At 34.6% G+C, this 23,659-nt stretch overlaps 2 protein-coding genes across 6 annotated transcripts in view; one reads left to right on the top strand and one right to left on the bottom strand.

The window, feature by feature from the left end:
* The window catches only part of LOC137388824 (poly(rC)-binding protein 2-like), a 55,385-nt gene extending 32,448 nt beyond the window's left edge, over positions 1-22,937 (bottom strand). For 3 of the 5 annotated variants that reach the window (XM_068075279.1, XM_068075284.1, XM_068075283.1), the window contains exons 1-2: positions 22,783-22,937; positions 138-226 (exon numbers count right to left, since the gene is read on the bottom strand). The gene's annotated coding sequence lies outside the window, so the exon portion shown is untranslated. Of the gene's footprint in view, positions 1-137; positions 227-10,267; positions 10,286-22,782 lie in introns of those variants that run through there. The other 2 variants (XM_068075280.1, XM_068075281.1) reach the window with 2 other exon arrangements.
* A 302-nt stretch (positions 22,938-23,239) lies between these two features.
* The window catches only part of LOC137387938 (molybdenum cofactor sulfurase-like), a 28,103-nt gene continuing 27,683 nt past the window's right edge, over positions 23,240-23,659 (top strand). Inside the window, exon 1 of the mRNA XM_068074455.1 lies at positions 23,240-23,353. The gene's annotated coding sequence lies outside the window, so the exon portion shown is untranslated. The remainder of the gene's footprint in view (positions 23,354-23,659) is intronic.

The raw sequence follows: 23,659 nt of genomic DNA, 5'->3' as shown, positions 1-23,659 counted from the left end.
GGTTGGTATACTCCATACTAAAATAGCTGCTATATGTGTATTACAGATAGAAGCCACATAGAAGAGAGAAGATGAAGTTATGTCACCAATTATCAACTGTAGTGAGAGAAGAAAGAGCAATGGGAATAATAACTCACTAGTACAAGTAGAAAGATGTTGAACGTAGTCAGTAGTATCTGCGACTCTCCTATGAATTTTTCATGTCCAACACTAGAGTGTATGAATCCTGGCATAGAAAAGGAGAAAATCATAGAATAATTGCAAGCCAAATAGTGATAACTGTTAGCCTTAGTGGTCTACAATTGATGAGTATACAATAGTCAGGGCTTTCAATGATACGACTCGCAATTGTCCAAATGAAGTCTACGCTAAATACCAGACCTATCAAGAATCGCGTGAGAGATGAGAGGATTGGCACAGCGAGCTATTGTACGACACCGTGCATGATTGATAGGTCTGTTAATATGAAGGAATCCTGAAAGAAGGTGATGATGGGAATTTGAGAGAAAAGTGGATTAGGAGAAGATTGAGTGTTTGGCATGCGCATTGTATTAGCACGCAGTCTATAGGCAGCGCTGAATACCAGCCATCTTTAGAATGTTTTCAAACATTTAATTGCGCAATTAGTTTGTTTTGTTATTTGTTGGAGCAGTTCAATGATTAGCTAAAAGCTATAATTGGACAGGGCATATGAATGAGTCACTGATCTGTCTATGACATACAATTTCAATAATTGCTTCATGTGAATATATCAAACATATATATAACTAATTAAAAACTCGGCTAAATTTTGATTAGCTAGTTTTTAATAGCTATAATTATAGCGCGCAATTTTATTTTGGAGATTTCCATATAGATGCTGAGCTAAGGCTAAACTAGAAAATTACTTTGTCTAATGTTTTTACACTTAGGCCTACTTGTACAAAATACTGTCTTATTGCTAGATTTATATTGAAAACAATGTTAAATATTATTTTCAATTGTTTCTTACTGCTTTTATAAGAGAAAACATTACAGCAAGGGCAAGCCCATCGGTTTCTAAAACTTTACAGTCTGTTGCTGCCTGTGGTCCCCCAACCTGGTACAACTCCCTATTTTATACTAGCAGAGCTATAATAAAATGTATCCAGAAATCTACAGTCAGCATGGGTTTCACCTGAGATTAGCTACGGTGAGGCATTGGGAGCTTATAACTTGTCAACAATCAGTGAGTTTTTATTTCATATCTGTAAACGTCTTTTTAGTAAATCCTAAGGCTACTAGTGATGAGTTACATCATCAAATGATTTATAATAATAATTAAACATTCTCTTGCATGAGCTCTGTTTTCGACTTTTACGCTGTCAATCTGTGAAACAGCAGCAACTTCTTTTCCTGATATAATATAAAACAATTTTAGTAGCTCTTGTTTGTATTATTGCCGTCCAGTATTATATTTTTCTTATAATATAGGAAGAAAATAAAATATATTATTTTGAAATACATGTAGTTAGTATTTAAAGACGAACTTACAAACAAATTTTTGTTGATTTTAACATAAATTATCTGCATTTTTCTATAATATTCTATAATTCTATAGACTTTTTTCGACACATTTCTACTGATCACTTGCTATTATGGGTTTGTAAAGATCAAGAATGTCAAATAGTGGGGGTCAAATAGAAGTGGCGTTCAATTAAAGGTGGCGTTTAAACACAGGTTTTACGATAATCAACATATAGGAGAAAAATATCACATTTATATTTCGACGTCCGGTGACTCACCTCAAAAGCAAAACTTTTAATTATTCTGGTGCATCATAAGCTGGAGATATCTGCGATATATAAAAAGAAGGTGAAGATTAGGGCCGGCTTAAGTAGAGGTTGTGGGAACTTAGCTAATTAGGATTAAATTTATTATTCATCTTCTTGGGATAAACACTCAGTCTACCAGCCGTGTCATAAATTGTAAAAAACACTTTTTGTACTGCCAAACTCGACACGCAAATTAATCTATGTCAATGTTTGCTGTATATGTCATAAGCTGGAGCAAGCAATAATTGTAGTTTTAAAGCAAAAAGCAATGATCACCGCATTTCATAATTACATATTGCATAGAAATGGATGCATTATCTAAAATATGTAACAAGCTAAATATAAAAACTCATATTGCATGCAAAAGAATGTTAACAAAGTGATAATTAGTAGAAAGTGGTTTTGTTGCTACATTGCGTGATAGACAGGTGAATGGAATTGGAAACTGGGTAATGCAAAGGTTTAGAGATGGAAATATAACTTATTTAACTTTAAACTCTACATAGTTTAGATTAGCTTACTTTGTATTTTTACATCTTAATTTAAAACTTTACCAAATATTTTACTTTTGTTTACAAAATGTAATGTTTAGAAAACTTCTGACTACAATATGTTAGAAATGAGTTGATAAGACAAAAATTACAGTAAAAGTTAAGACAGGTTTTTATATTGTACGTTCAAAAAGTTTCATACATGTAGAGCTTTGAGGTTTGATTGCATTACTTATACTGTTATTGAATGTTTTCTAAATACCAATAAAACTAGCATGAGCAAATAGTTCATGTAACTATTTATGTTATGCCATCCACAGCATTTTCAGGCTTGAAATAAGGTTTTGTGAGGTGATTTAGTGTAGAATTTGACTATTTGATACATTACCAGATGTTTTTCTATGTTTATTTTTGAAAAACTTATGTGTTACACTATACAATTTTGTAACTTTACATAACAGAAACTTTATATTTGACTTAAAGGAACTTAGCATACTTTAGACACACTTAAAAATAAGTTTCAGCTTTTGTTGCACTTAACGTAATTCTGATTTTGCTTTCATTCTTATTTTTTTACTTTTCTACTTCCTGCTCCTTTTGCCTCACTTTCACTTTTAGCTTTTCTTAAAAACTTTCAAACCAATCCGATGAGAAAACCCGGGCAATGCTGTTCTCGTGGGTAGGCTCTCGCATACTCTGTCACCTAGCGGCCACCTCAAAAACCATTTCGTTAGCTCGTATTTCAGATTCGTTTCGTATTTGAATTGAAACATTTGCTCAAAACCGTTCTTGTATCCAACTTGTTTGTATGTCAGGGCAATCGTAGCTCAAGATATTTTTGGATACCAATTAGACTAAAATGCCTATAATTGATAAGCACAATAAAATAATTTCCAAATCAAGAATAATTTACTGCGGAAATTAGCAGGTGTAAATATGACAGGTCTTGGTTGTAGGAAGCGAAGATGCAAGATAGCTGCTATCGTTGGATTTTCCCAACTCTTGGATGAAAATGATACAGCTGTATCTATTTTAAAATCCTGTGTTTAGTTAGGATGAAAGAGGAACACAAAGAATAAGGCACACTCCTGATTCTAATCAAGACAGTATCATTAGAGTTAGTTAGCTCTTTGATATAGATTGGAACAAATTATCGTTTTGAGCCATCATGCATGTCTTTTTTCACAGATCGCAATATACATCTTTTTATCATAAATAAAAATGTCTATAGCCTTACAATGGTCAGCCTGGAAGATTTTATTACACATGGTCAGCCTGAAAGATTTTATTACACAGCGAAACTTTATGCAGACTTGTTGACAAATCTGTAAAAAGCCATGCAAAACCTTCTGGTAAAAATAAAACATGTCTTTAGTATTTGTTTTTAAAAAAAGCAATTGAACATCATAAAATAAAAATATGTCATTTTGTAAGAGTCTACTTCTTTTATATTTTTGGTATTTGCTGCATATCTATAATAGAAAATGCCAAAAATTGGATTTAAAAACTAAAATTATTTTAAATTGTTTTAAAATGTGCAGCAACACTAACTTTTAGTAAAAACATGTTGTTTATCTTGTTGGACTTATACTCTGAGGTAATGCTTTACCTTGAACAAGCTCTGCCTCCATTATTGAAGAATTCAGGTTTCTATTCAAACTGTACTTAGCACACTGGCGGCAAATTATTGTATGCAGAGTTTTCTGCTCATGATATTGCATCTAGAACATTCCATTCATTATTTCTAAGCTTTTACCAAGGCTGGAATATGTGGTTATTATGGTTATCTAGAACGCTGGCAGTCCAGTGCGCTTTGAGAGAGCATCATGTGTAATAGGTAGGTGCACAACTATTCCATAATGCAGCAAGGTGGTCAAGTTGCACAGTTGCTAGTATGCCTGGCTGCTAAGCTGAATACCCGAGTTCGATTTCTGTGCAATGCATTACTTTTTCCTAACCTCTAAGCATGACTATGGACAGACGGATGAACAGACGGATGAACAGACGGATGGGCAGACGGATGAATAGACGGATGAATAGACGGATGGACAGACGGATGAACAGACGGATGGACAGACGGATGGACAGACGGATGGACAGACGGATGGACAGACGGATGGACAGACGGATGGACAGACGGATGGACAGACGGATGGATAGACGGATGGATAGACGGATGGACAGACGGATGGACAGACGGATGGACAGACGGATGGACAGACGGATGGACAGACGGATGGACAGACGGATGGACAGACGGATGGACAGACGGATGGACAGACGGATGAATACGGCTCTTATTATTGCAAAGATGGAACACTATTAATGAACACAATCTGTCTGTACCAGAAGGGATTTTAGTCAAGCTTGAATATTGAAGTTATGAGCCAGGATTGTTCACAAAATCCAAAACTTTATCTTTTCCATTTTTTATAACTTTATTGGTTTTAATTTCTCAGACTAGGTTTTACATTAAGAGTTAGCATATAAGTACCAAAGATTAGATGATGAAACACTAGATTAGCAGAATAATCTGCCATGACAAATCTGTTAATAACTACATTGCTAGTATCTTTATCACACTTACGTGACAATTTCCAACTAGTCATTAGTTTTCAAAATGGGATTCAGGTTCTAAGATTATAAACTGGAGTTATCCTACCAGCAAAAGCATATCAATTATATTCCCTATAGCAAAATCTGAGAGTGTAGAAATTTTCAGATGTACTAATGATTTAAGACAAGATTTATAAAAAGCTATAACAATTGTTAAATGTTTTTAAGGCAACAGATTTTGACATATAAATTTAATGCTGATTAGATTTTATCATTATGTACTTTTAGAGGCCGTTGCAACATTCTTACAGAAAGTGTATCTTTAATTGGAAATATTAACAGCCATTTTTTTTTTCAAAAAAATATTATAAAATAAACAAAAGAGCCTTTAGCTTGTCATAACGCTTTACTAAATACTTTAGCTGCTACAACCATAACAGCAAGTCTACTGCAGCACTTACAATAATAGCAATAGCAATGAAAATATTAGCTATAATAAAATGTGTAGGATAAGAACTCATATGCAAAGGAAGTCATTCAACGACTGAAGAATCTTTGCCAGGCATTTGACCAATAACACAACAGAAGGAGCTTTGAATGTTGCAAATGCTGTAGTTTTTATTGTCATGGATAAGATAATTTCAAGAGTGTGACATGATATCACAACTCCCATATTTTATGGTAATACTATTCTGAGAAAACTAATTTTATGGCTAGGATGAGTGACCTGCAAGTCTGCCTGCGGTACCTGGCAAGGCTGGTTGCTTAGTATTCAAGTTTGATTTTGCCACTTTCTGCATTTATGTTCTACCGGCAGCATGACATTGGAGTTCTACCGGCAGCATAACATTGGTAAAGACATAATTATAGATGTCAACTTACGTAAGGAAGTTTAGCAAAAATCAATTTGCCAATTGTGTCATTCTAGCATTACGCAATAATGACAACACCCAGCAATCACACGCATTGGTAGGATAGCTTTAGCACCATGTCCAGACGGTCATCTAATGATATGAAGCAAGTTCTCTGTTTTAAGTGATTAGGTTCTTTATAAGCCCATGCTAGTTCGCCGGTCTTGCTAGAGACCTAATGTATATATTGCCAAGAGGTATTAGAAAGAAAATTAATTACAAAATGTCTTATATTTCCACTTGTAGGCTTGTCACTGCGTGTGCGCAAACAAAGACACCGGCTTGAGACTAATAGCATGTCAGGCAAGCTGCAGTGCCTGTCTGCAGAGAACTTATTAGAAATGCCTGAAGAGGATTAATCCATCTCATTAGGTATGATAACAGATGGCCTGCAAAAATCATATACGGAATATCTCTTACAGAGAAGTTATAGCAAAACATACTAGGAATGCGACGAATCTCAAAATCAGGTATATGGAGGTTCAATTTTCGTCCATTGACAAATCTCTCCTAAAAACTTTAGTTTGAAGACCTCTCTGCAGCTATTTAACTCCTTAAATAATGTATTTTTTGTTTCAAAACACAATTTAATAAAATCTACTTATTTCACGCAATCTTTACACTGTATAAAACAATAGACAGTTATATATGTATTCTAATGACATAAACTTCTTTGTTAGTAATGTGGAACTAGTTTTATTTTAGTTTCAGATATCTTGAGGTGGTTTTGTTTTAGCAGTTGGAGTTGCCAAGATAATTATTTATGGTTAATTATTTTGAAAACACCGCTTCCACATCATGGGGTAATTCTATTTAAGGGTTAACAGTTAGAAATATTCCAGCCAAAGCATAAAGTAAGCCAATAATCATTTAAAATTATAGAAAGCTCCTGAAAAAATAGTAAAAGAAAACAACCAACTTCAGTAAATCAATTAGCCGCCGGCGAGGTTTGAGGGTTAGTGGTGGCCGTACTGTACAACTAGCGTTTTTAAGTAAACATAATTGAACTCTCCTGCAGGCGAGTTTTTGGGCTATTTGAGACACCCTGGGCAAATTGATTTTTACAAATCGATTTTAAAAAAACATTGATACACTCTTATTTATAATATTCTATATGTGTATTATGTTTTTATGATACAGGTAATTACAAATAAACATGTTTCAAGTCAATTCTTCATATAACTGTTTCTTTAACTATGGTACATTTGGAAGCATTTGCCCTTGCAGAGGTCTACACCGGAGTCTTGACACCATTTGCTTATTCTTGTTCCTCTACAGCCTTACCATTGCCTATAGCCTTTGGAGGACGCCATGACAGTAAAAGAAAGTTGTTGCACTCTGAGAAAACATTCAAAAAGAAAATACAAAGGCAGAAACAAGCTACAAACAAAATTCCCAATTTTTTTAAAGAGGTTTTTATTTCTGATTTTTTGTTTGTTTAGTATTGCAAAACGATCATTTTTTTCTCAAAACAGTTATTTTTTGTTTGTTAACAGAGACCAATTTATTGTAGTTTAGTATCGGTAACAAAATTGAACAAAAAAGGCAATAAGTCAACCAGAAATCAATTTATAAAAAAAATACATTCATGTGGCGACATAATAGTCACTCTACTCTGCTCATTATCGGCAGTATCGCAAAACAACAATAATGTCCCTATGCCTGCAAAAGGGTTAAAAAAAATTTCATCATTTTTACGCGGCAAAGATGTTTATGAATTGTAAGTAAAGTTAGAAGGGCTTGGCAAACACGGCAGGTAATCTGCGCATGTAGGAGTCATAGGTGTCACCTTTGTCATAAAATTCTGTCTGCCACAAGAGAGAATGCCAAGTAGTACAAACTAGAATGTTTCATTAGCATAACACAATTGCTACTACAAAAATAGTAGTTGTTACTTCCCGACTAGCATTTACCACTAGTTGAAACAGTTAAATTGCTTTAGCTTGTTTCAAGTAAGTTGAATGCTTGTGAAGGTAAGGGACGCTCTTTGATCTATCGTTTAGCGAGAAAGCATGAAAGGCTAAAAGAGACAAACATGCATTTTAATGCATTTTGGACTTTTTTAGACTCGTCGTCATATGAGGTCACACAATGCATTATATTTCGACACAGAATGCCGTGTTCTTACATCTGGTTGTATATGGCAGTACGATATCATTTTTAGCTACATAGTGGAACAGCCCTTATATGTCAGCTTTACATATACCACAATTATTTGCTATTTTTCACCTCAATATTCTCGCTTTCAGTTCATCGCCAGTTTTATAAAAAATAGTCATTAAAAATTCACAGTTTAGGAAAAATAGTTTTGGTTCCACCAGAAGGTAGGTAGAGACTACATTGAACTATCAGGTATCAACAAGAAAAACCTCAACAATTTAAAATTAAAGTCACAGATTTACCGGACATCCCTCTTTCAAAATATGGCTCCTGAGACTAATATTTTTTCTTTTGCCGTTGACTAGAGTGAAGAATTCGACAAACTGAATAGCTGAGAGTTGCTATTCATTCTGTTTATAAAGTTAATGTGTACTTATTATTATGATACATACACAAAAATAATGCATGCACAGTAGACGCTCCTATAACGTATACCTCCTATAACATAAATTCCAGATTACGTAGATAAATTATGTGAAGTTTGTGCTTCCTACTACGTAAAAGATTCCATATAACGTAAAGTGTCTAGTCGGCAAGTTTTCAAAATCTATTTGAATGTTAGTTTATTTCGCCACACTTACGGAAGAAAGAACGCCGTGTGATAAATGTACTATTTATTTATTTATAACTTTCACGACATTCTAGTCATTCTAGTTCGTTGTAATAGATTGTTAAACGTGTCGAGAAAAAGGCGAATAGGATAGCTGCACAATTGTTCATAAATATAAGGGCAGTCGATAAGTGCAGTAGGTGTTACAGCGTCGGTCTACCAGCCTTATTGTCACGAGCTGGAGTATCATCAAAAATTATAGTTATCCTAGCCTTGACCCCTGGATAGTAATAGACGACGAACAGGTAGAACTGCTTTTCACAGTAAAAATATTTTTTTGTTTTGCCGTATCGTAGACGTACAAAATATTTGTTATTAGTTTTACTATGCAAAATAGACGTTGCCATTTAGAAAAATAAGCAAATTGTTGTAAATGAATGTCGAAAATGTGCAGTTCCTATCAACTTGTTGTAAATTTACAGCAGTCATGGTCGATAAAACTAGTGAGATTGATCATAAAAAAGAGAAAAGTTGTTGATGCTAACTAATAGTTTTGCAGTTACGGCACAACCCACAAATTAAAAGAATTAAGTAAAGTTTTTCCTTTTTCATAACCAAAGGGATGAGTTTAAAAAGACTTTGGAACGAATTAAGCAATGTACATGTATTTTAGTGTTCTTATAACGTAAACGTTCCTGGAACGGATTATTTACATTATAGGAGCGTCTACTGTACAAAGTAGTGTAATTAATAATACTACAGGCACCATTTTATGTGAAGACCGAATATTTAGTGCTAAGTATGTTTGTTCGTCTTCATCAGTTATAAGTTTTAGCAGTATGACACTAATTAAAAATACCATTCTTATGAATACTTTGTTATAAATTTTATGTTGATGCTAAGGCAGTATTACCAATGGGCTTATATAAAGGCGGTATGAAGGTTGTTCTTATATTGTGTTAACCAGGAAGAAAACTGACTAAACCAGTATTTTCTACATCTATCACTTTTAAAAACACTGTATGTTTGTGTAAGTTCCATAGCTTTATGTCGTATTAGGGAAGAATATGAAACTTCAACTCAATTTTATTATCAAGATTTATTCCCTCTCTGCTGCATTTATGGCAGCACTTTATTCCGAACCAGATTTATTCTGGTACTAAATATACTGTGACCATCTGCGCATGGGATTTGGCTGGGGAGAATTGCCTTTCCTAACACCACCAGCGGTCCTTCTGTGATTTGAACCACTGACCCATTGATTATATGCCAGCGCACCAACTACTGATCCACTGCGGCTATCCCTGCTACCTTCAGCTTCACGATATGCTGATTTGATCGTTTTGTAGCGATTTTTAAAGTAGACAATATGAAAATCGGCACTATTTAAAAAGATATCGCAACTAGTATAAATGATATAATCATAATCGTGTGATGGCAATTTATTCTCACACTGGACAATTTTCAGAGTAAACAATATTGAAACAAAACCACGCAAGCCTTTTAGTCTAATAATAAGCCGATTCCATGGCCTTCCACGCACACTATATAATATGAAATAAACACGTAATAAATGTTTCTCATTATCACGAACACAAAACAGTTTCTTTCAAGCTCAAATATTCGAAAAATGTTAACGCAAGTTTACAAGTTTTTAACATAATAATATTGCAATATATCGTAGAGTCGCCTATTTGCAATACCAAATCGAATTGTCTGGCGAGTTTTGGAAATCGTGAAGCTATTTATGAAACTACTGCTAGTATGTATAATAGAGTAGGCTTAGTCCACAAGTAACTTTCTTACCTTTGAATATAGAAAATTTGTTTAGATTACGGCAGCTCTAAAAACTGTGTCAGATGTCATCGGCAATACGTGTACCGTGTTATCTAGACAATAACAAACCTTGAAGTGCACCCACTGTAAGTATACATTTGGCAGTAGACTCTGACGTCAGCATATTTTGACATTTCAAGTGTTGTATGGTAGGTCTATCAACTATGATGAAACTGCACCGAATTGCTACAGTGACATGTTGTGTTGATAGGTTCTATGGTTGTTGAACAGTAAAAGAATAAAATGAGATGGGGGCGATTGACCAATAGGATGACTTATAGAAAGAGCTATATAGCCTTAGATCCTTGAAGGCTGCAATATTTGTATGGTCAAAGCTTATATTTCGACTATACCATTCTCTTTAGGCCGAACTTACACAAAATCTTAGTAGATTTTATCAGAAAGTATCCGTACTTTTTCATCATTTGCAACTTTTTTTATGTTTGGAGTGATCAACTGCCAGGTTGTTTCAAGATTAAAATCGACAGAACTTGATCGGAATTAACATGCTCAGATCGAGCGAAAGTATAATTATGATATCTTCAGCTATAAAGAAACCGACAAAATAGAGACGTGTAACGTTATAATTTGAACACAATAGTCGATATCAACTATAACAACGATAGCAACAGTCTAGTTACTTTACTAGGACTTTACTAGTTACTATTAAAGTCATTTTATACATAGTTTTCTTTTGAGCATCTCAACCGTGATCAAGTTTTGTCGAATTCAATTTTAAAACATCCTGGCAGTCAGAACACGTCAAACATTGGAAACGATGGCAAATGATAGAAAAATACTGATACTTTCTGTTGAAATCTAATAAAACTTGTGTAAGTTCATCTTTAAGCACCCCCTTCGGTTGACAAATGAAAGAGAGCTTTGGTAAGATGATAAAATATGGTGAGCGCATCTCATGGTGCAAGGGAGACAACTTCAATCATCATTTCTTGACAAATTTTGTATGAATTTGTAAATTTCAGATTGTCAAAACAAAGTGAGATAAGAAGCGCTTGTGCAAGAGTAAATATGACAAGCACTGACAGGCAATGCAACCAAACTCCATGATTACCGCATAATGATCATACTCTCCCTAAACCTACACTTGCCGAGAGACATAACTATAACACCGGTATAATCCATCACAGACTACTGTCAGGGGTCAACGGGCAAGTGCGGATGAGTGTTTGCCCAGTCTTGTGGGCCTGTCTGAGTATTCAGTGGTTGGCTGCTTCCAATGCGGTTAAATCATCACACGGTAGATACCACAACCGGCAAGTGTTTACAGCGCGGCGAGGAGCTAGTGGTTGTGAGTAAATTGCAAAAAAGCCTATAAATTTCATCATGGCAGCAAAAAAGAGATCAGTTGAACAAAAAAGAGCACAACTGAGAAGCTGAGATTATTTAACAAAGTGATTCACTAAACAAATATTACAATAGATCCAGACTGAGATACAATGATGTAGCTAAGAGTGATATGGAGTTGAAGACACTAAATCCAAGCAGATGGCAGAAGGCAGAAAACAGAGCTGCATACAAGTCAGTGAAAAAGCCTACACTATAAGACACTCATTGTCAAAACCGCCAACTGCAAGAGAGAGATTTCAAAAAAGAAACTTTCCAAACTAAATTGTTAGTGTTTTAGCTAATTACATAACTTTTAAAAACATTTGCAGCGCATGAAGCAAAAGATTCCTGTGTGATAGGTGCAAATTAGAAAACTTTGTTTCACACTGCTAAGGGAGTTCTCGGTTTAACCAAGCCATCAACCAACAAAATAATTCTGAAACTTCCAATATTGTAGGTTGCAGAACTGTCAATAAAGAGAGACAGTGACCAACAGTCACCAGCTGAAGGATACCTTAATGTGACGGTACAAGTGTGTAACATAGCCAGAGCAATCTCCCCAACTCGCTGAATTAAGTTTTTCTAGAGAGTATAATAAGATTCACCAAGATCATAAGATTTCTTATACTGAATTTGTTTTAATCAACGAGTACTCAGCCAAGATGTAACAAATTCAGTAAATTGTTTAGCTTTTTTGCTGCCAGATGGTTGTTTGTATTTATTACTACATTTCGAGTGAAACTTCACATTATAAGGCTTACTGAATCATTTTTTAAATTGAATAGCAAACAATTAATAGCTTCTAATCGCATATATTTATAAATTAGATAAAACTTTAATTTGCCAACATGGAGGTCAAATAGTTCAAGAAAAATCGTGTTGAAAAAAACATCTCACCATCACGAGTAATTCATAAAAATGGATTTTATGAGTAAGTTGCTAGCTTACTAAGCCATTTCTTAGTAAGCTAGTAACCACTGCATAATTTAATTCAAATTCAGCCTCAACCAGTTCAAAACTGTTAAATATTAACTCAGTTGTGAACTAAACTTGATGACCAGAAAAAGTTGTGAGAAATCGTCTTTTTCTGATAACATAAATAGTCAGTATTAACAGTTGTATAGTCGATACCAATGCAAAGGGATGGCTTGATCAATTTCTCATGCATTCACTCAATGCAAAGACAACATTAGAATGTTTATTTTGGTTTATGAAAATAATCCTCGCTGACACCAATGAATCAAGATAAGTATCGCAGCTTCAATTTTCAAATGTAATAAAGACTGGTCAAAAATTTATGAAGCCCAAGAACCCAGTTTCCCATAAGAGAAAGAACACATCTCAAACTTCGCAAACTTCATTTTATTAAATTCTTGGGTTGTTTCAAAAATACTGCTAGCTTTTTATGTTTAATTGGAAAACTTTTATGAAACCGTCGATCATTTTATTTGATTTAATACAGTTAGAACGGTTTGAATGGTTGCCGCGTACATTTAAATGAACTTTCGATAAAATATGATAAACATTGATTATTAATGTTTGATTATTGATTATTAACATTGATTAAATATTTTGCTGAATGCCAATTCATCAGTGAAAACATTAACAGGTTTTTATATCTGCAGTGTTACAGGCATGACTGGCTGATAAAATGACTGCTGGAGCCTCAAGCTAAAAATAACTATTCTAAAGATAAGAGCTTTCAAATTTATTTTTCTGCAAAACCTCTGCATATTAGTACTGAATTAGTTAAAATATTGCTGTCTATGAGTTGATTCTGTTCAGCTATTTAAAAGATGAAGTTAATACTGAGATAGGCTGCTCAGCAGCATCTAGAAGAATACTTTCAATGATGCCAGCTTGTAACCAGGTAGTTACAGGTAGATGATATGCTCTTCAAAGGTGATGTGTTTGTAAAGTTATTTGAGAACCTCTAACATATGGCTGTAGTTAGAAATGGTTACAAGCTATCAGCAGGGGGCTTTCGATGTTTTAAATTTTTCATAGAAGGCTATGTTGGCAAAGTTTGTCTAACATATTTATCATTTAATAGAGATACGCGATAAGTCATTGGCTAGAGCTGCATGCGTCTTAAATTGGAGTTATCCTCTACTCACAGCTTTCAACAACGTGATCATCATGGTAATTATTTTATTGCTTCGAAAGACTATCGGTGGATGAATCCTTTAGAAACATTTCTATTAATCATCAAATAGTTTTTTATACAGTAAGTCGCGCAGCTATCATAGCCTACAAGCGCTACCTTTTTGTAAGGATAAACTTAACCCACATTAAAATGAACTAGTAGGGATTGTTGGAGGTCCAGTTTAGCTGTTGTGCCTATATATCTAAGTATATAAGTCTCAATGTTTGTCTTCAATCTGTCTGTCCATCTGTCCACTTACAGAACCAGAGTTTTAAAAATTAAAAATCTGCTAATTATAAAAAGAATAGTAAATTCTGCTGACTGAACACAGAAATAAACAAATACATTCATTTAAAAGTTAGAACTGTAAATGTTGTAGGCCTATATGTTGATTAAAAGTAAATCTTCAGCGCAAAAACCTTTTCATTACCCGTGCAATGCCGGGCATTCATCTAGTAGGCCTATATATACAGGAAAAATCATATTTGACATCACTAATAAAGCTTATAGATGTTGCATTATATACTGTACACTATACTGTGTATACTTTATAATATGTAGTTTGTAAAAAAAAACTTCTAAAGCTGCAGACATTTATACAAAATAGCATTGACTGTTGGATAACTCCTGCAACAGTAAGTTGTTTTCAAAAGTTTCTCTTTATAAAAAGTATTACAACTGTTGTTTTTGGCTGAATATTAAAAAAGTCACTCTTCTAAACTTATGTTGTGTTTTTAACATGTTTAAAAATCGTGTAAAATCATGTTTCACTATTATGAAAGTCGAACAGACACAAAATATATGAGTGAAAAAATGTCATTTACTCCCGTGAATGATTTATATAAACAGCTTCAATAAACAATTGTTTCTTATAATTACTAAATCTCTGAATTTTAACCAAAAATCATTATAAGTTAATGATTAACTGTGTGAATGTAGCGGCACTTTACCTGCAACTGATATGTCTAAATTTGCCTATCCAATATCTGAACCACAGTTTTGACAGCTGCATTGTGAAGCAGACCGCTGCCGGAACAATCTACCAAACTTGATTAGGGGACACCACTGTGTGCCACAATCAAGACAAAACTACCACAATCATTGAGAGAGGTTGATGATTAATATAGTCATGTCTTATGTGTACCTCATATGCATACCCCTTAATGTAGAGAATTCACAAGCACTTTCGAAAGCAATAATGCGTTATGCCAAAGCCGGAATCATGTATTTGGTGTGCTGACCAACGCACCAAACTTTTATTCATTTATACATGATCACTGAGCATAGACTTGATAGACCAAGTGGTGAAGACTCATTGCAAACTTATTTTAGAGAAAGAATCGATATTAATGGCTAATGTCATTTTGATGAAGAAATTTATTCAGTCTGTAGTTGTCCTAAGCTCAACAGCCACGATAGTATTACTGCGAACAAAGAATTGTCTGCTCTTGTTTTCCTCCATTGAAACAATCAGTTGAACACCTCAAAACTAGCCGAAGAAACTTTTAAAACTAGATCAGGCCTGAATAATAAAAGAATAGTTTTTGATATTACATCTTATAAAATTATATATATATTGTTTAGATCATGGTCAGATATGATTGCGGGTGTATGCGTCACCTGTCTACTATTTCGCTTCCTCCAATTTGCCAAAAATGATCACTAAAATCTGTCTTGTGGGATTTTAAGTTTTTGAAAACCAAACACTTGTTAAAGTGAACTTTGCAAAATGCAAAGACGTTATAGCAACCGATACTGGTTTTAGGCAAACATTAGGCAAGGAACTTACATTGTGTTGGCGGAACACTATCGATCAGACTTGTGTGTTTGAGGTATTCCGGCAGCGTTCTGCCTCACAATGCAGCTGTCAAAACTGTAGTTCAGATATTGGATAGGCAAATTTAGACATATAAGTTGCAGGTAAAGTGCAGCTACATTCACACAGTTAATCATTAATTTATGAAAATTTTTTGTTAAAATTCAGAGATTTAGTATCTATAAGAAACAATTGTCTATTTGAGCTGTTTATATAAATCATTTGCAAGAGCAAATGACATTTTTTCACTCATATCTTTTGTGTCTGTTTGACTTTCATAATAGTGAAATATGATTTTACACGATTTGTAAACATGTTAAACAACACAACATAAGTTTGGAAGAGCACCTTATTTAATATTCAGTCAAATACAAAAGTTGTACCACTTCATAAACAGAAATCTTTGAAAACAATTCACTATTGCAGAAGTTATCCAGCACTGGTTGCTACTTTTCTATAGATGTCTGCAGCTTGGAGGTTTGTTCACACAATACATATTTTAATGTATACAAAGTATAGTGTAAAGTATATAATGCAATATATATAAGCCTTATTAGTGATGTGAAATGTGTATCATACAAGCATTGATCAAAGCATTGTTCCATGGACACTAAATACTTGAAATAATTACTGCATTTTTACTGTAAAAACCGTCAGCATTACTTATATTTATTTGCTTAAAACTGTGTTACAGCTAATAATATAAATAATACATTTAAATTAACTGTTCAAATCTATTATAAATATTTCATGTTAGTAACTTCCGACTAATTCACACAAAGACAAACTTTCAAGTAAACCTAGGTGAAGCGTCACATTAGATTTTTGAAAATGTACTAAGACCTCATCAATATTGTTGTAACCATTGCGTTTGATTCACCGATTCAGTTCATAATAATATAAGCTATTTTCTGTGTGAGCCTCAACATCATTCTTTACTGCAAACTGACCAATAAGATCAAGCTAATTTCATCCAATAAAAAAACGATAAAGCTATAACTTATAACTACCCAATCAGATCAATTCTCTCTACTAACAATTTCATGAAGCCTAACTTTACTTGACAGCAACGAAGATGAAACTGTAACCAAATCCATCATCTTGGCCCAAACAAATTTCATTCTCAATTTTGTTAGATTCACTATTGTGGGATCTATATTAAGCTGTCATGTTAAAGTGGTAAGATTTTCATCCTGAGACATTAGTCTAATTTGATAATTAAATGATTTAAACACTTTGTAAAATTATTTTGTAAAATTTGTAAACTACTCAAACATCTTTCACAACCTAATTTAGTTTGCTTATTAGGAGTCTAGAACTTCTTTTGTTTCATGAGTAGCACAACTTAACTGCTCATTTCTCAATGGGTTTGAGACTAAAGTTACTCAACTTCAATAAACTCAATAGCATATTTTTTATTAAAAAAAATGTTTACATTTACATTGTGTATGAAGTTCTGTAAGATATATCAATGATATTGCTCCTGTTTCATTGCATTCCTATAAAACTTAACAGTTTGAGATTCGTCTGAATGTTATAAATGTCTATGAGTTCTAAATGTATCTAGTTACTTGAAATGTGAAGACACTCATGTACCTGCTGACTGTACCTCAGATGCTACAGCAATGTATTTCTATAATTTCTAGTTTAAGCAGAGAGTAGTTTCTGCTCATCTTACTACTAGAAGCTGAGAACTTGTATCATCTAATGTTTCGTCGCAAATTATGGGAGCTTTTGAATTCAGGGTACGGGTATGCAATCGGAGTACACATGAGCTATTCAAGTTTCAATTCTGCACTTCTCAAAATTTTAGAAGAATTAGTAGTTTTAGTTGGCGTACAGGAAAGTGCAGGTATCACAGTCAAGTAGGGCCTACTAACTGTGGGTAAGCATAGGTTTGTTAATGCAATCATTAAAAACTGTGCCCCAAAAATCTTTATACAGGGTTTGATTTTTGTAGACTACGATTGTTGTACAAAATCTCTGCCGCATAGGGTGTGTTGACAAGCCTATGGCAATGCATGTGTGCATGTCGTAGTCCGAGATCCTTATAGTATTTCATTGTTTTATATATATATGGTTTACGGGGTAGCCATGGTTCATTGGTTAGGGTGCTGGCATATAATCAGTAGGTCAGGGGTTCAAGTCACTTAAAGACCACTGGTGGTGTTAGGAAGTACATCCAACCACAATTGTTCCTGTGCCAAGTACGGACTAAACCGGCTCCCTTATCTGCACCCCAATGTGGTTGAGGAGGGAAACTAGCAACCTTACAAGACTAAAAACAACACCTGAAAAAGGGCCAAGGAGCTCTTCAGTGAGCCAAGGGCCACCTAGCTAGAGATGGTATCTCAATAAAAGCAGCCAACAGAAAGCGATGGTAAACCACTCTTAAAACCTGCCAAGAAAAGCCATGGTTGTACCAAGTGGAGGAGAACCTTGATCACCTGAATCCTCATAAGACATGGTATCTAGAGAATGAGAGTTGGTTTATGATACAGTGTTCTATTGAATTTATTTCTGAGTGTTCAATAATTCCAAATCTATTGTTGGATTATACGAAGTGTCATTACATTCCACAGTGGACAATTTTGCGTTCTTTTGTCACATTCAGCTCTAGAGAATATGCGTTTGGAGTTTGAGAGTACCCTAGCCAGCCCCCTACATCGGAGGCATTCACATCAAAACCTGACCAGACCAACATGGTGATCTTATTGTAACAGAATATGGTTACATAACTGGAGTAAACATCTGTGTATAGTTCCAACAGCAGTTTATTAAATAATACTCGATGAATTTTATATAAACATACATAAACTAGATGTGGCTAAATTGTGTACAAAATTCAATATTGCACATATAAATATTGAATAACATTAACTGAAAAATTCACCTGAAAAAACACATTTAGTGAGGTGCATTTGCTAGACAAATTTAAGCCATTTCACATAACATGCTAGTATGAACTGCTCAAGTGACATAAATATAATACCATCAAACTTGCTTGAATGGTGGGCAAATTACTTTATTGTGGTTAAGCGATGCATATTTTGCTAATGGTTGCTAGGGAAACAAAATGAAGCAGGTATTTGTGCCGGATTTGGCCGCATCAAGTTGTTAATGAGAGATTAGGAGGTGGTTGCAAAGCGGTGTAAAGAACGGGATCAATTGATAAGCTATAGAGACCTGCTAGCACCTGCTGGGACCTGCTAGCAGTCCTTCCCTGACCTAGGAAAAAGCTTAGCTACACCACGTGTTGTGAGAAGTGGTAAGAAATGACAATAAGCCTCTGGGTGTTTCTACAGCATAGATAAAGAAGGGTGAAAGGGGATGGCAAAAATGTAACAGGTGGTTTTAATTTTAAAGGTTAGCTGACAGCATTTTAAAATTACATCTATTTATAACAATATAATCATGATATTCTGCTTTTTAGCAGTGATTTTGATGTTAGAAGAATAAAAAGCAAGGTTTGGAAATAGAAACACACTCACAATGCAAGCTTCACGTTAGAAGGTCATTTTTTGACAAAACATAGACATATGATATTATATGATGTGCATATATGATGACAATGCCAACGATTAGCCAGTGTGTAAACATGAGACAAAAGTTCTTCTGTTGCCCGCCATTCAGATACACTTTTTAAATTTAGTCGCCACACTATTTTTTGGTCACTTACCATGACGGATAATTGTGATGCAAGGTTAAAGCTGATTTTAGATATGCCAAAGAAGTCTAAAACAAATTTATATTAATACATCTGCATTGTCTTTCGAACGATGGTTATAAAACTACACCTATTGGTTTGGGCATACGTACATCTTTTGTTAGCAAGATATTCTTATTGAACACAAATAGAAAAGTTGAAGAATTGTCTATAAAAATTAGCCATTCTCGGAAGTCATCTGTTGATGTATACGGTTTTAGAACAAAGTGTTTTTAATGATCTAGTTCAAAAAATGAGAAAAAATTCAGAAAATGAGAAAATTTATTGTTATAAAATATTGTCACAGCTATTTCCAGTTAATATTTTGCAAAATTCACAAATCTTCTTATCCATTCTCGTGACTTTAAAATGTTTACCAAAACCTGGTATTTAGTCAAAAGTAGAACAAATATAATTCAAACACTAATTTTTAATGTCATCTGCTGTTGCTCATGCAATAAAAATGTAGGCTGTCAGTTAACCTTTAATCATGAAAACAGAAAGACCATACTGAAAGTTGCTTATGTCATCAGCCACACTTCATATCTCCAGATAACAGGTTGATTGATAGGCACTTTGAAAATTTACCTCATATTAAAATCATATAGGTCAAATAACAAGTTTGTAAGTATAGGTGATAGTAAGTCACTGTCTTTACTGTGTAAGAACACTTCACTGTCTTATAACTTCCTGTTCTGTATGAACTACTAATCTCTACTGTAGGTTGCTCATTTTTTGCATCGAGATCTGAGATAAACCTTTTTAATAAATTGCTACATTTTCAGACATACAGGTGACTAATAAAATTAGAAGTTCATCATATCAACACAACTTTAGGTTATCTTACAGTTGAAGTAGAACCAGTATGTTATAAACTAGACATGACTGCACCTGCAGCGACGATTAGTCATTTAAACCAACTAATGGTTTGCGCTGGAGTATAAATCACTATCAATGTCAGGTTTGTTATAACATACTCCGGCTCTCCCAGGTTGAAGTTAGTTATGTTCTCCATTTGTAAATTTGGATTTGTTGTTTCATATTTGCAGTTACTTTTATCAAGCCGAGATTGGGCAGTGACTCATTCTAAGTCTCAAAGATCAGATAAAATCATGTACATTGGCACAATTGGGAAATGTTTTTTCTTGATCAATAGAGGAACACTGTTCAGCTTTTAATCAAACTGGAATTGACGAAACACAGATTGGCTTTAGTTGGCCGCAATGACTTGCTGTTTACTGTCGTTGAATGATTCATCAAATGTTTATGAAGAATTTGTATTGAGTAAGCCTATGGAGGAATGGGACAGTCTATTATACCTACCATCTTTCTTTATATTGATAGCTTATCAACTATTAGAACAACTTACAGCTAAAGCTATATATATGACTATCTAAACCTGTTAATCACTTGACCATCCTCAGAACTGAATTAGTTTCCCAAATCAGCCGCTCTGGCCAAAAAAGCAAGTTTTACAACTAAATCAGTCTGCCTACCAAGTTAGTTAACTACTAAAACAGTTTCATAACTAAACCAGAGTTGAATTTTAACTAGAGCAACTGTAAATCTGCATCATACTGCATAATACCAAATTCCAGCTACGCTAAGATTCTCTAAGCGTAAATATATTCCCCTTACTATATCGTGACAATCTTATAAGATTTCATCTTTTATGTTAACCGCTGTTAATATAAAAGTCTGTCTTTAATCTTAAAATCAATTACAAGTTTTATTAAGATAAGGTGAATTACACCCCTGTCAGTTGTTGGCTGGCTTATTTCTCATCATCTTCAACGGCTAGTGACACTGATGAATGTTTACCACAAACAACCATTGCGCATACCGCAGCGCTTCATCATAGCATTAGTCTTTAGCCCTCCAGTATTCCTTCAGTCAAGAGTGTCAGAGGTCATAACCTCGGCTTATCTATTCTTGATATCAAAACAAGCCGTCTTCTGCTAGAGACTTTGAACTGATTTAGAGTGATTAGTGCCCTGAAGCCTCAGAAAGTGAACACATGATCTAACCTCGAAGTGACTAGTAGGCGGTTTGTGGTGGGTGGGCAACTAGCTGGTTAAACAGAACTATGAGTGACTGCCATGGCCGGTGCACAACAAGTGAAATGATTAACTGGAGCATTCATTTAATTCTGTCCATCAGGACTCTTGATGAAAAAGTAATAAGTTCCTTGTTTGCCATGAAGAACAACCTTTCTAAAATGCTTGCTTTAGTAGCAACAACGCTATCTAAAAACCGCATTTAGCCATAGTGTGTCCAACCTTTGCATCCATTTGTGACTGAAACGCGCGAATCAATAAGTGTCTGTAGAATATAGTGGACAAGCGCAAAACTCGGCGCACTCCAATATTTTCATCTGTTCAGGTGTTTGACAGCCACATTTCCAATGTAGTATTGTTTATTATTACGTAATACTGTGATTTCAATCTAAGTTATAGTGCTTACTCAGAGTCTATCTATTACAAATTGTAATTTGTTGCTATTACACACTTAGTACTGCTGATCTTGATAGTAGCCTACACTAAAATAAAGGATTTCATTCGATGAGTAGTTGGCACCAAAATGACCAAATTTACTCTTGGACCAAATTGATTTACTGAGATTCTCTTGGGAAAGAGATGCACATCCTTAAACCATACATAACTCGTCCTACATGCTGGTACTGCATAGACTAACCAACTACCAGTAGATATGACAGGGCATCTGCTCTGCAAATACTTGTTCGTCTTCAACAAGGTTTGTGAATCGTGTTACCATACCCCAGACGCAGTTTAGCCTATGGAAAGGGTTTTTAAGAGAGCTTTAGTGCTAAAAGCAAAAACAAGACTAGTGATATTACAATTAGTTATCTTTTGATGTTTAGGTTCTCAAGCTAAGGTGTGTGGCAAGCTTGGATAGGGTTGGCAACATTGGTGTGCATTGGTATTAGCGAGGAGGCATAGATGGTTAAGAAGACTTTGGTTGGGAATGTGGATCTGTAAGCGTGTTTACTGCAGGACTCTCCACATACGCCGTATCTTATGGAAAGAGTAGGGGAGGCTTGCTAGCAGCTACTTTTAGGTTTAATTATTTTGGTGACATGAAGAAAGTGATTGAAGGAGCAGTTATGAGTGGTATTATTCCAGAGGATGTACCTTTCTCTAATTAACTAGCAAAATGGGTTGAAAAGTTCACTAGACTGACAAAAGCCATCAATATTTCATAAGGAAAAATCTGTTTATCACTGCTAGATTTTATCTTCCTCAAGTAGTTTTTATATCTGAATTTGATGCATTCATGGAAGTATTTGAGCAGATATTTTAGTACATCTTAGGAATTGTAATAGTTAGAAAGGGTTACAGACACAGCAGCTACAAGCTGTAATTAATTTAATTAGAATTAAAAGGAACATTACAGCTTGTAACTGGAGTGTAAGCTAGGCATTCAGTTGGTTAGGTGATAGACAAACATACCTCAATATCTAAAGCAGCAGGTGCTGAAAGGGTGCAAAGCAAACAGGGGTAGTGTGGTATAAACAACAGAATGTATGGAAACTTCTAGCTTTCTGTCTTGTACTTGCAGTCTTCTTCAACTCTGCACTAAAATATGAGCACGACTCGCGCCAAGGGTGCTGTACAAATTAAAATGTCTTGGGTTTTGCGTGAGTGACAGGCTTGCGATTGTCACCAGCCAATCAAATAGCGGAATCCCGATGCGAGGAATCGACGACGTTTTGGGTTATTTTACTAAAAAAAGTTCGGAGTTGTCGGCCTTCTACAAACGCTGTTGCTAGTGGGTGGGACAGTTAGCCTGAAGTTCGTAACTTTATTTGAACTATAGAAGATAAACTATTAAAGAATTAGCATTTAGCTAGTACGTAGTCTTTCAATAGCGTGTCGCACTATCTTGTTTGTTACTGCTAATTTAATACGTAAATATAAGAGTTGTTTCAAGTGGTCTTCGGTTGGCATGAAGAGAGCTCCATGTACTGAAGTGGAAGTTCGTTTGAAGCATTTAAACAAATTTTATAAGCAAGACAAATTGGTACGTTATTATAACTGCAAAGTTTAGTTGAGCTAGTGCAACGTTTCAATATATAATCAGGATGATTCATTACGGCCGTGGGCATTACATGGATATTTACTGTAAAAAAATAAAGGTTTTTCCCTTTTTTGCTTTTTTTCTTCACTAAAATGAAACAATGGGTTATCTGCAATTTACTATGATGTGCCAGTTCATCTAATAAACCTCTAATTCTATTTAAAAGTGAGAACTTGAGTTGGTCAAAGCAAAAATGAGGAGCGACCGTACATTATCGGGTAGAATATGATTTTTTAAAAGAGACATCGT

This window comes from Watersipora subatra, chromosome 2, assembly GCF_963576615.1.
Source record: "Watersipora subatra chromosome 2, tzWatSuba1.1, whole genome shotgun sequence".
NCBI lineage: Eukaryota > Metazoa > Bryozoa > Gymnolaemata > Cheilostomatida > Watersiporidae > Watersipora > Watersipora subatra.
Note: the sequence above shows the minus strand (reverse complement) of the source record. Positions and strands in the feature narration are given on the sequence as shown.